This window comes from Panulirus ornatus, chromosome 73 (genome assembly GCF_036320965.1).
Source record: "Panulirus ornatus isolate Po-2019 chromosome 73, ASM3632096v1, whole genome shotgun sequence".
NCBI lineage: Eukaryota > Metazoa > Arthropoda > Malacostraca > Decapoda > Palinuridae > Panulirus > Panulirus ornatus.
Genome location: NC_092296.1, coordinates 2,193,460 through 2,205,000, shown reverse-complemented (window position 1 = coordinate 2,205,000; position 11,541 = coordinate 2,193,460). Strand labels below are relative to the sequence as shown.

The 11,541-nt window shown below is 50.8% G+C and overlaps 1 long non-coding RNA gene across 1 annotated transcript in view; it reads left to right on the top strand.

The window, feature by feature from the left end:
- LOC139748381 (uncharacterized) overlaps window positions 1-11,541 on the top strand; it is a 61,287-nt gene that overhangs the window by 25,437 nt on the left and 24,309 nt on the right. The window contains exon 3 of the long non-coding RNA XR_011712651.1: window positions 7,504-7,555. This is a non-coding gene — a long non-coding RNA (uncharacterized lncRNA). The remainder of the gene's footprint in view (window positions 1-7,503; window positions 7,556-11,541) is intronic.

Genomic DNA, 11,541 nt, shown 5'->3' with positions numbered 1-11,541 from the left:
GCCCATGTCCTCTTGTCACGCCCATGTCCTCTTGTCACGCCCATGTCCTCTTGTCACGCCCATGTCCTCTTGTCACGCCCATGTCCTCTTGTCACGCCCATGTCCTCTTGTCACGCCCATGTCCTCTTGTCACGCCCATGTCCTCTTGTTACGCCCATGTCCTCTTGTCACGCCCATGTCCTCTTGTCACGCCCATGTCCTCTTGTCACGCCCATGTCCTCTTGTCACGCCCATGTCCTCTTGTCACGCCCATGTCCTCTTGTCACGCCCATGTCCTCTTGTCACGCCCATGTCCTCTTGTTACGCCCATGTCCTCTTGTCACGCCCATGTCCTCTTGTTACGCCCATGTCCTCTTGTCACGCCCATGTCCTCTTGTCACGCCCATGTCCTCTTGTTACGCCCATGTCCTCTTGTCACGCCCATGTCCTCTTGTCACGCCCATGTCCTCTTGTCACGCCCATGTCCTCTTGTCACGCCCATGTCCTCTTGTCACGCCCATGTCCTCTTGTCACGCCCATGTCCTCTTGTCACGCCCATGTCCTCTTGTCACGCCCATGTCCTCTTGTCACGCCCATGTCCTCTTGTCACGCCCATGTCCTCTTGTCACGCCCATGTCCTCTTGTCACGCCCATGTCCTCTTGTCACGCCCATGTCCTCTTGTCACGCCCATGTCCTCTTGTCACGCCCATGTCCTCTTGTCACGCCCATGTCCTCTTGTTACGCCCATGTCCTCTTGTCACGCCCATGTCCTCTTGTCACGCCCATGTCCTCTTGTTACGCCCATGTCCTCTTGTCACGCCCATGTCCTCTTGTTACGCCCATGTCCTCTTGTCACGCCCATGTCCTCTTGTCACGCCCATGTCCTCTTGTCACGCCCATGTCCTCTTGTCACGCCCATGTCCTCTTGTCACGCCCATGTCCTCTTGTTACGCCCATGTCCTCTTGTCACGCCCATGTCCTCTTGTCACGCCCATGTCCTCTTGTCACGCCCATGTCCTCTTGTCACGCCCATGTCCTCTTGTCACGCCCATGTCCTCTTGTCACGCCCATGTCCTCTTGTCACGCCCATGTCCTCTTGTCACGCCCATGTCCTCTTGTCACGCCCATGTCCTCTTGTCACGCCCATGTCCTCTTGTCACGCCCATGTCCTCTTGTCACGCCCATGTCCTCTTGTCACGCCCATGTCCTCTTGTCACGCCCATGTCCTCTTGTCACGCCCATGTCCTCTTGTCACGCCCATGTCCTCTTGTTACGCCCATGTCCTCTTGTCACGCCCATGTCCTCTTGTCACGCCCATGTCCTCTTGTTACGCCCATGTCCTCTTGTCACGCCCATGTCCTCTTGTTACGCCCATGTCCTCTTGTCACGCCCATGTCCTCTTGTTACGCCCATGTCCTCTTGTCACGCCCATGTCCTCTTGTCACGCCCATGTCCTCTTGTCACGCCCATGTCCTCTTGTCACGCCCATGTCCTCTTGTCACGCCCATGTCCTCTTGTCACGCCCATGTCCTCTTGTTACGCCCATGTCCTCTTGTCACGCCCATGTCCTCTTGTCACGCCCATGTCCTCTTGTTACGCCCATGTCCTCTTGTCACGCCCATGTCCTCTTGTCACGCCCATGTCCTCTTGTCACGCCCATGTCCTCTTGTTACGCCCATGTCCTCTTGTCACGCCCATGTCCTCTTGTCACGCCCATGTCCTCTTGTCACGCCCATGTCCTCTTGTCACGCCCATGTCCTCTTGTCACGCCCATGTCCTCTTGTCACGCCCATGTCCTCTTGTTACGCCCATGTCCTCTTGTCACGCCCATGTCCTCTTGTCACGCCCATGTCCTCTTGTTACGCCCATGTCCTCTTGTCACGCCCATGTCCTCTTGTCACGCCCATGTCCTCTTGTCACGCCCATGTCCTCTTGTCACGCCCATGTCCTCTTGTCACGCCCATGTCCTCTTGTCACGCCCATGTCCTCTTGTCACGCCCATGTCCTCTTGTCACGCCCATGTCCTCTTGTCACGCCCATGTCCTCTTGTCACGCCCATGTCCTCTTGTCACGCCCATGTCCTCTTGTCACGCCCATGTCCTCTTGTCACGCCCATGTCCTCTTGTCACGCCCATGTCCTCTTGTTACGCCCATGTCCTCTTGTCACGCCCATGTCCTCTTGTCACGCCCATGTCCTCTTGTCACGCCCATGTCCTCTTGTTACGCCCATGTCCTCTTGTCACGCCCATGTCCTCTTGTCACGCCCATGTCCTCTTGTCACGCCCATGTCCTCTTGTCACGCCCATGTCCTCTTGTCACGCCCATGTCCTCTTGTCACGCCCATGTCCTCTTGTCACGCCCATGTCCTCTTGTCACGCCCATGTCCTCTTGTCACGCCCATGTCCTCTTGTCACGCCCATGTCCTCTTGTCACGCCCATGTCCTCTTGTTACGCCCATGTCCTCTTGTCACGCCCATGTCCTCTTGTCACGCCCATGTCCTCTTGTTACGCCCATGTCCTCTTGTCACGCCCATGTCCTCTTGTCACGCCCATGTCCTCTTGTCACGCCCATGTCCTCTTGTCACGCCCATGTCCTCTTGTCACGCCCATGTCCTCTTGTTACGCCCATGTCCTCTTGTCACGCCCATGTCCTCTTGTCACGCCCATGTCCTCTTGTCACGCCCATGTCCTCTTGTTACGCCCATGTCCTCTTGTTACGCCCATGTCCTCTTGTCACGCCCATGTCCTCTTGTCACGCCCATGTCCTCTTGTCACGCCCATGTCCTCTTGTCACGCCCATGTCCTCTTGTCACGCCCATGTCCTCTTGTTACGCCCATGTCCTCTTGTCACGCCCATGTCCTCTTGTCACGCCCATGTCCTCTTGTTACGCCCATGTCCTCTTGTCACGCCCATGTCCTCTTGTTACGCCCATGTCCTCTTGTTACGCCCATGTCCTCTTGTCACGCCCATGTCCTCTTGTCACGCCCATGTCCTCTTGTCACGCCCATGTCCTCTTGTCACGCCCATGTCCTCTTGTCACGCCCATGTCCTCTTGTTACGCCCATGTCCTCTTGTCACGCCCATGTCCTCTTGTCACGCCCATGTCCTCTTGTCACGCCCATGTCCTCTTGTCACGCCCATGTCCTCTTGTCACGCCCATGTCCTCTTGTCACGCCCATGTCCTCTTGTCACGCCCATGTCCTCTTGTCACGCCCATGTCCTCTTGTCACGCCCATGTCCTCTTGTCACGCCCATGTCCTCTTGTCACGCCCATGTCCTCTTGTCACGCCCATGTCCTCTTGTCACGCCCATGTCCTCTTGTTACGCCCATGTCCTCTTGTTACGCCCATGTCCTCTTGTTACGCCCATGTCCTCTTGTTACGCCCATGTCCTCTTGTCACGCCCATGTCCTCTTGTTACGCCCATGTCCTCTTGTCACGCCCATGTCCTCTTGTTACGCCCATGTCCTCTTGTCACGCCCATGTCCTCTTGTTACGCCCATGTCCTCTTGTTACGCCCATGTCCTCTTGTCACGCCCATGTCCTCTTGTTACGCCCATGTCCTCTTGTCACGCCCATGTCCTCTTGTCACGCCCATGTCCTCTTGTTACGCCCATGTCCTCTTGTTACGCCCATGTCCTCTTGTTACGCCCATGTCCTCTTGTCACGCCCATGTCCTCTTGTCACGCCCATGTCCTCTTGTCACGCCCATGTCCTCTTGTCACGCCCATGTCCTCTTGTTACGCCCATGTCCTCTTGTCACGCCCATGTCCTCTTGTCACGCCCATGTCCTCTTGTCACGCCCATGTCCTCTTGTCACGCCCATGTCCTCTTGTCACGCCCATGTCCTCTTGTCACGCCCATGTCCTCTTGTCACGCCCATGTCCTCTTGTCACGCCCATGTCCTCTTGTCACGCCCATGTCCTCTTGTCACGCCCATGTCCTCTTGTCACGCCCATGTCCTCTTGTCACGCCCATGTCCTCTTGTCACGCCCATGTCCTCTTGTCACGCCCATGTCCTCTTGTCACGCCCATGTCCTCTTGTCACGCCCATGTCCTCTTGTCACGCCCATGTCCTCTTGTTACGCCCATGTCCTCTTGTCACGCCCATGTCCTCTTGTTACGCCCATGTCCTCTTGTCACGCCCATGTCCTCTTGTCACGCCCATGTCCTCTTGTCACGCCCATGTCCTCTTGTCACGCCCATGTCCTCTTGTCACGCCCATGTCCTCTTGTCACGCCCATGTCCTCTTGTCACGCCCATGTCCTCTTGTCACGCCCATGTCCTCTTGTCACGCCCATGTCCTCTTGTCACGCCCATGTCCTCTTGTTACGCCCATGTCCTCTTGTCACGCCCATGTCCTCTTGTCACGCCCATGTCCTCTTGTCACGCCCATGTCCTCTTGTCACGCCCATGTCCTCTTGTCACGCCCATGTCCTCTTGTCACGCCCATGTCCTCTTGTCACGCCCATGTCCTCTTGTCACGCCCATGTCCTCTTGTCACGCCCATGTCCTCTTGTCACGCCCATGTCCTCTTGTCACGCCCATGTCCTCTTGTTACGCCCATGTCCTCTTGTCACGCCCATGTCCTCTTGTCACGCCCATGTCCTCTTGTCACGCCCATGTCCTCTTGTCACGCCCATGTCCTCTTGTCACGCCCATGTCCTCTTGTTACGCCCATGTCCTCTTGTTACGCCCATGTCCTCTTGTCACGCCCATGTCCTCTTGTCACGCCCATGTCCTCTTGTCACGCCCATGTCCTCTTGTCACGCCCATGTCCTCTTGTCACGCCCATGTCCTCTTGTCACGCCCATGTCCTCTTGTCACGCCCATGTCCTCTTGTCACGCCCATGTCCTCTTGTCACGCCCATGTCCTCTTGTCACGCCCATGTCCTCTTGTTACGCCCATGTCCTCTTGTCACGCCCATGTCCTCTTGTCACGCCCATGTCCTCTTGTCACGCCCATGTCCTCTTGTTACGTCCATGTTCTCTTGTTACAGTCATGCATAGGAACCCACAGTCATGCATAGGAACCCACAGTCATGCATAGGAACCCACAGTCATGCACGAAAAACGGATTCGTGCATAGAAAAGTTAACCATTATATTGTGTCCTTTATATATATATATATATATATATATATATATATATATATATATATATATAGGAAAGGATCACAATTTTGCGCGTGATCAAGATATTCCTGTGAGTCCACGGGGAAAATGAAACACGAAAAGTTCCCAAGTGCACTTTCGTGTAATAATCACATCATCAGGGGAGACACAAGAGAGAAATATAACAGTCAGTTGATATACATCGAAGAGACGAAGCTAGGACGCCATTTGGACAATCACATGTTTACCAAATGGCGTCCTAGCTTCGTCTCTTCGATGTATATCAACGGACTGTTATATTTCTCTCTTGTGTCTCCCCTGATGATGTGATTATTACACGAAAGTGCACTTGGGAACTTTTCGTGTTTCATTTTCCCCTTGGACTCATAGGAATATATATATATATATATATATATATATATATATATATATATATATATATATACCTCCAATTGTTTCATTTTAATTTGGTTTTATCCGTTTCATTTCGGTGAGTTGAATTACAATGCATATTTAATTTTCCCATAATTTTTTTTTATTTGATTTGATTGAATTGCTATTTTTCTTTTTGTTTCGTTATTTGTTTATTCATTTTTTGTTGTCAAGTAATTCGTCTGTATTTAGGTTACATTATTTAATGTCTCTCGTCTTCTTTTTTTTTTCCCCACCTTGTTACATTTTTTTTTTTTCATCGTAAAGTAATTCACGTTTATTGGGATTCCCTTTTAATCAGTGGACCCACTGCCCTTGACCATCAATTGGGGGGGGGGGGTTAAAGGTATTAGGGCGACGGGAGGGTAAGGGGGGGGGGAGTTATGGGGTGTTTGGTTTGGGGGGGAATAGAGTGGGTGAGGGAGGGAGTGGGAGGAGGTCTGCGTGGGAGGGAGTGGGGAAGTGTGTGGGAGGAGGGAGGAGGGGGTGTGTAGGCTTGAAGAGGATGTATTACTGCGAGAGACATTGAGTGTGGGCCACCTTCTCTCTCTCTCTCTCTCTCTCTCTCTCTCTCTCTCTCTCTCTCTCTCTCTCTCTCTCTCGTCAGAATATATATACACACACACACACACACACACACACACACACACACACACCTTGACCTGATACAGCTTAAAGAATCGTGTTCACATCACTAAGACAATTGATCATTTCTTTAATCGCAACAAGAAATGATCATATTTGTTTGGTACATCATCATTAGGCATGATTTGTATCGCATAACTTACGGGATGTACCACAGCATACCCATAGCATCACCTGCAGCATACCCATGTCATATAGCATCGCGCCCAGAACATATGCATGTGTGACATATTCGTGTATCATACCTTACAGTATATCCCACAACACTCCCACGTTATAACCTGCAGCATACCTGCATCATACCCTAGAGCATATCCCACAACATGTTCACATTATGATCTGCAACATACCCACATCATACCGTACAGCACATCCCACAGCATACGCACGACACAGCATATCCCCACACAGCATACCTCGGCTCATATCACCAGACATATACCACGGCTGCACTGCGTAGATATATATCAAAATATACGTTCACTTTTATCACCGCTCCCCCACGAAACGTAACGACCCTGTACGACCTCGTTAGGTCAAAGGTCAGGGCCGTTACGGGATCATAACAAATTGAGGAGGTCATGTAGCATTCCCAGATTAATATAGGGTTGGAAATCCTAATGTATCCCTTCAAAAGATAACCCATAGTTCTTATTCATGAGTATACCATTTTCTTTACGTCGTGTATAAGACGTGTTTTGGGGTTTGTAATGGGTTAAGGGTTGTTAGATTTCTTAGGGAACTTAAGATTTAATATATTTAGTGTCGAGTTTTAGGTGACGGAAAAGCACAGTGGTACATCTGTCTTGTGTATTTGTCTGTTTGTCTATCTATTTATCTATCGCTGTCTATGTATCTATCTCTCTTTCCATCAAGATGACAGATAATGATGATGTCATGATCAGTAACACCCAATTTTCCACCAATTACAGTGCCAGTTTTGTAACCAATTTTACCAGATGTGCCAATTTGCACTCTCACCTTCATAAAGAAAATGGGGCGTAGTGTCACTGATGTTACGGGTGGAGTACAGTGCATGCGCGTCATTAGTATTCAAGAGAGAGCAAGGGCCAATTACTGCAGACTGTGTGGTAATTGTGGCGTACGACGTGTGGCTGAAGTTCAGTGTTCGGTGAACTTTGGCTCAAAAGATATCATGGCAAAGAAATGAAGATAAAACCCTTGTAATTAATTAATTAATTGATTGACTGATTGTTATTATTGTCGTTGATGTATATTATTATTATTGTTGTATATTATTATTATTATTATTAATATTATTATTATTATTATTATTATTAATATTGTTATTATTATTATTGCTGTTTGAAGGAAAGCTGCGAGGAAGTGTTAGAAAATGGGATCAGCTCCGTGTAGCGGTAAGGTAGGAATACTCTGAATATTCCCGTATTCTCTCGTAGCCAGATTTGCCAAATATCTCTCACGTGTCACTTTGAATATTCAAAAACAATCCCCTTGCGAATATTTCATACATCAATGTGTAAGATTTCGAAACATCCCCCCCCCCACATACACACAGAACCTCTGAGTAATTTGTAGAAACATGAGAATTTTTCTTTACCACTGCTTGGTGTCTGTTATCACAGTGGATATCTGTAGACACATGTGTAGATGTAGCTGTAGATGTATATAGCTGTAGAAATAGGAAGTTCCGCCTCCCATGTTAACCCATGTTTATTACAGGAAGCTCATGGCTGCAGCCAAGGCTACATAAGTTATATGGTTCCTGTGTGTGTGTGAGTGTGTTGGTTCATTTGGCTAATTTACACATTTACTGCAGTGATGGTGGTGCTGCCGTGTGTGTGTGTGTGTGTAACAGTTAAAAGCCAGCACATCACATTCAGAGTGGCTGTCTAGGAACTGGGTTTAAGTAGATATGGAACAGGAGGAAGAGGAGTGGGACGAAGAAGAGGAATCTCCTTTTACGCCTCCAGGACCCTGAAGCACATGCAGTTAGTGACCACCCCACCCCACATGTTCTCCCCTCCCCGCCACGTTTCTGCATGGCTCCTTCATCGTGCGGTTGGAACGGCTTCAAGGAGACTCCAGGCGTTTCTTCTGCTCATGGCCAGCTTTGATCTCGCCCTCCAGTCATTTCTTACACCACTTGGAACGATGAAGTGACTTCCATGAGTCTGACACACACACACACACACACACACACACACACGTGAGTGTGGGCATAAGACCCTCTTCTGGCTAATCTTGTATCATCACCCCACGAACGTATAGGACTCCACAAGTGTGATCCCCCTTCCCCTTGGGCTCCCCCTTCTTTTTAAAGCCTTCCATCATGCACACACACACTCACACACACACACACACAGGTCGTTAGGAGAGTCCAGCAGCCAGCTGGAAAATACATGCTGGAAGGAGTTTGAAGAAGGGTAATGCCTTGGGTGGGGTGGGGGTATGGAAGTCATCTTAGATTACCGGGCTGGAAAAGTTCTATCTGGAAGGCGAAGCTGATAACGAGTCCTGATGAGGTTGTAGAGCGAGGTGGTGTGGTAGCAGAGAGGGAGGGTGTGGTGTGGTGGTAGGTGTGTTGTGGTAGCAGAGAAAGAGGGAGGGAGGGTGGGTGTGGTGTGGTGGTAGGTATGTTGTGGTAGCAGAGAGGGAGGGAGGGTGGGTGTGGTGTGGTGGTAGGTGTGTTGTGGTAGCAGAGAGGGAGGGAGGGAGGGTGTGGTGTGGTGAGGTGGTAGCGGGGGAGGGAGGGTGTGATGTGGTGTGGTAGGTGTGGTGTGGTAGCAGAGGGGGAGGGAGGGTGTGGTGTGGTGGGAGAGTGGAATGAAGGGTGTGGTGTGGTGGGAGGGAGAGAGGGAGGGTGTGGTGTGGTGGGAGGGAGAGTGGAACGAAGGGTGTGGTGTGGTGGGAGGGAGAGAGGGAGGGTGTGGTGTGGTGGGAGGGAGAGAGGGAGGGTGTAGTGTGGTGGGAGGGAGAGAGAAGGGTGTGGTGGGAGGGAGAGAGGAAGGGTGTGGTGTGGTGGGAGGGAGAGAGGGAGGGTGTGGTGTGGTGGGAGGGAGAGAGAAGGGTGTGGTGTGGTGGGAGGGAGAGAGGGAGGGTGTAGTGTGGTGGGAGGGAGAGAGGAAGGGTGTGGTGGGAGGGAGGGTGTGGTGTGGTGGGAGGGAGGGAGGAAGGGTGTGGTGGGAGGGAGGGTTGTGGTGTGGTGGGAGGGAGAGAGGAAGGGTGTGGTGTGGTGGAAGGGAGAGAGGGAGGGTGTGGTGTGGTGGGAGGGAGGGAGGAAGGGTGTGGTGTGGTAGGAGGGAGAGAGGGAAAGTGTGGTGGGTGTGGGGAGATATAGTGTGGGGGGTTAGGGGTTGATTAGGAGAAAGGATATGGGGAGGTGAACTTCACCTCATGGGGGAGGTTGCTGAAGTTGGAGTGAGCAGAGGCTTGAAGATTGTTGGGTACGGTACAGGTCCCAGACGCGTCGTACGAGGAGCGGGGGAAGTGAGTGTACCGTGGCTGATGTACCTTCCAGGGGGGGGGGGGGTACCATCCCTGACACGTCCTATGGGAGGGGAAAAGGGAAGGAGGGTGGTGGGGGGGGGGGGGGGTGCGTAACGTACCGCCTCTAACGCACCTTACAAGAGGGGAGGTAGTTGTGGTGTGTGTGTGTACCGTCCACAACACCGTGCCGTACGCGGTACAAGGAGGAGTAAGGTACGCTGTAATGTACCAACATCATTACTTCAGCCTCTGTAATTAGAGCCATCACTAGCATAAAAAAGAAACTGTCAGCGGTTTTGCCATATTAAAGAGGGCGGATGTCTGTTTTTTAAAAGACCAGTGTTATTCAAACTGGCTTTACCTTCTCCCTTTATTATGCAAATTACTTCATAACCTCCCTAAGTTATGAGCAATTTCGCCTCATCAGATAGTAAGACTCCTGCATTACGCAGTTATGAGGGAGAGGCGTGTTGTTATCTCTTATCTATCTGAACTATCTATATCTATCCATTTATCTATTAATGCATTATCATTGGCGTTTGGCGCTGTCTGCGGACAAAGGTAGGGTCCGTCAGTCTATATCTATCCATTTATCTATCAGTACATTATCATTGGCGTTTGGCGCTGTCTGCGGACAAGGGTGGGGTCCGAGAGACAATAATACCTGTCGAATGATCCCTGATTTTCACAGTGGTTACGAAGGGGGCCTGTTATTGTAGTGGTCTGTACCAGCTCAGATGGTCTGGATGGGGTTGCCAAGTCTGTCAACCACTGGGGTAGTTTGGCTGATGGAGGGTAGGGTGGGGGCGTTTGTGATGGTGGAGGAAAGGTAGTTTGGTTCGTCTTGGGGGGGGGAGAGGGAGAGAGATGTCTCTCCCTACACACACAGCTTCAAAAGGGTGAAGAGGGTGTTGTAGAACGCTATACACACTGGGGTTATGTAGATGTGTCTAGGTGGACAGAAGGGACGTATTGGTAATTCTAGGGGGTGTTGGTGATAGGGGGTGGTGGCATGGTCAGGAGGGAGGTGTCTGTGGTTAGTGATGATTTGTGTTTCTACTTTTGGTTTAGGTGATTAAAGCAAGGGAATAAGGGATTGTCTCCCGCTTCCCCGACCCTTTCAGTGCTTCCAGCGTGTGTTCGACGAACTGCCTCGTTTGCAGAGGGTCTTGTAGGGGTTAGTGTTGGTGTGGTAGAAAGGCCAGGGGTTAGTGTTGGTGTGGTAGAAGGCCAGGGGTTAGTGTTGCTGTGGTAGAAGGCCAGGGGTTAGTGTTGTTGTGGTAGATGGCCAGGGGTTAGTGTTGCTGTGGTGGGAGGCCAGGGATTACAGTTGTGGTAGCCTGGGTGCTGTCACCAAGATATCTCTGTGGGAGAGGCGATGGTATGTTTGCGTAATATTGCGTATTAGAATAACGCGTGTGTAGTCAATGAACGATTATATTTTCTCTTCAAACTACGCACTTGCTCGGGTGAGTGTGTCGGCCGTAAATGATTTACGCCAATGATAGACATGTAGGTAGCTGCGTATGTGGCGGATACGCAACCCTAGAATTATCAACTGATGTACTAGTTTTCCCGCCAGTCGACCAGCTGACGCGGGGGTTTTCGCGGGCTTTTCATCCCCTACACGCAACCTCCCGCCAAAGATGTCACATGGCAAGATTAGAAGCGTCCCCATTATTATTATATTTTTTTTTTTTTTTCAATACTTCGCCATTTTTTTAGACCCGTCTGCCGTGTGTTGCCCACTATATAACAAAGAGTAAAAGACTACTACGTGTGTTGCTAATGTCTATTTCTCTACGTTGAGTGAATACAAAAGACAGTCTTGCTGGGACATGATTATCTGGGGTGAGGAAAATAGAGAAACTGTTTCGGAGAGATCGCTCGCCAGATGGC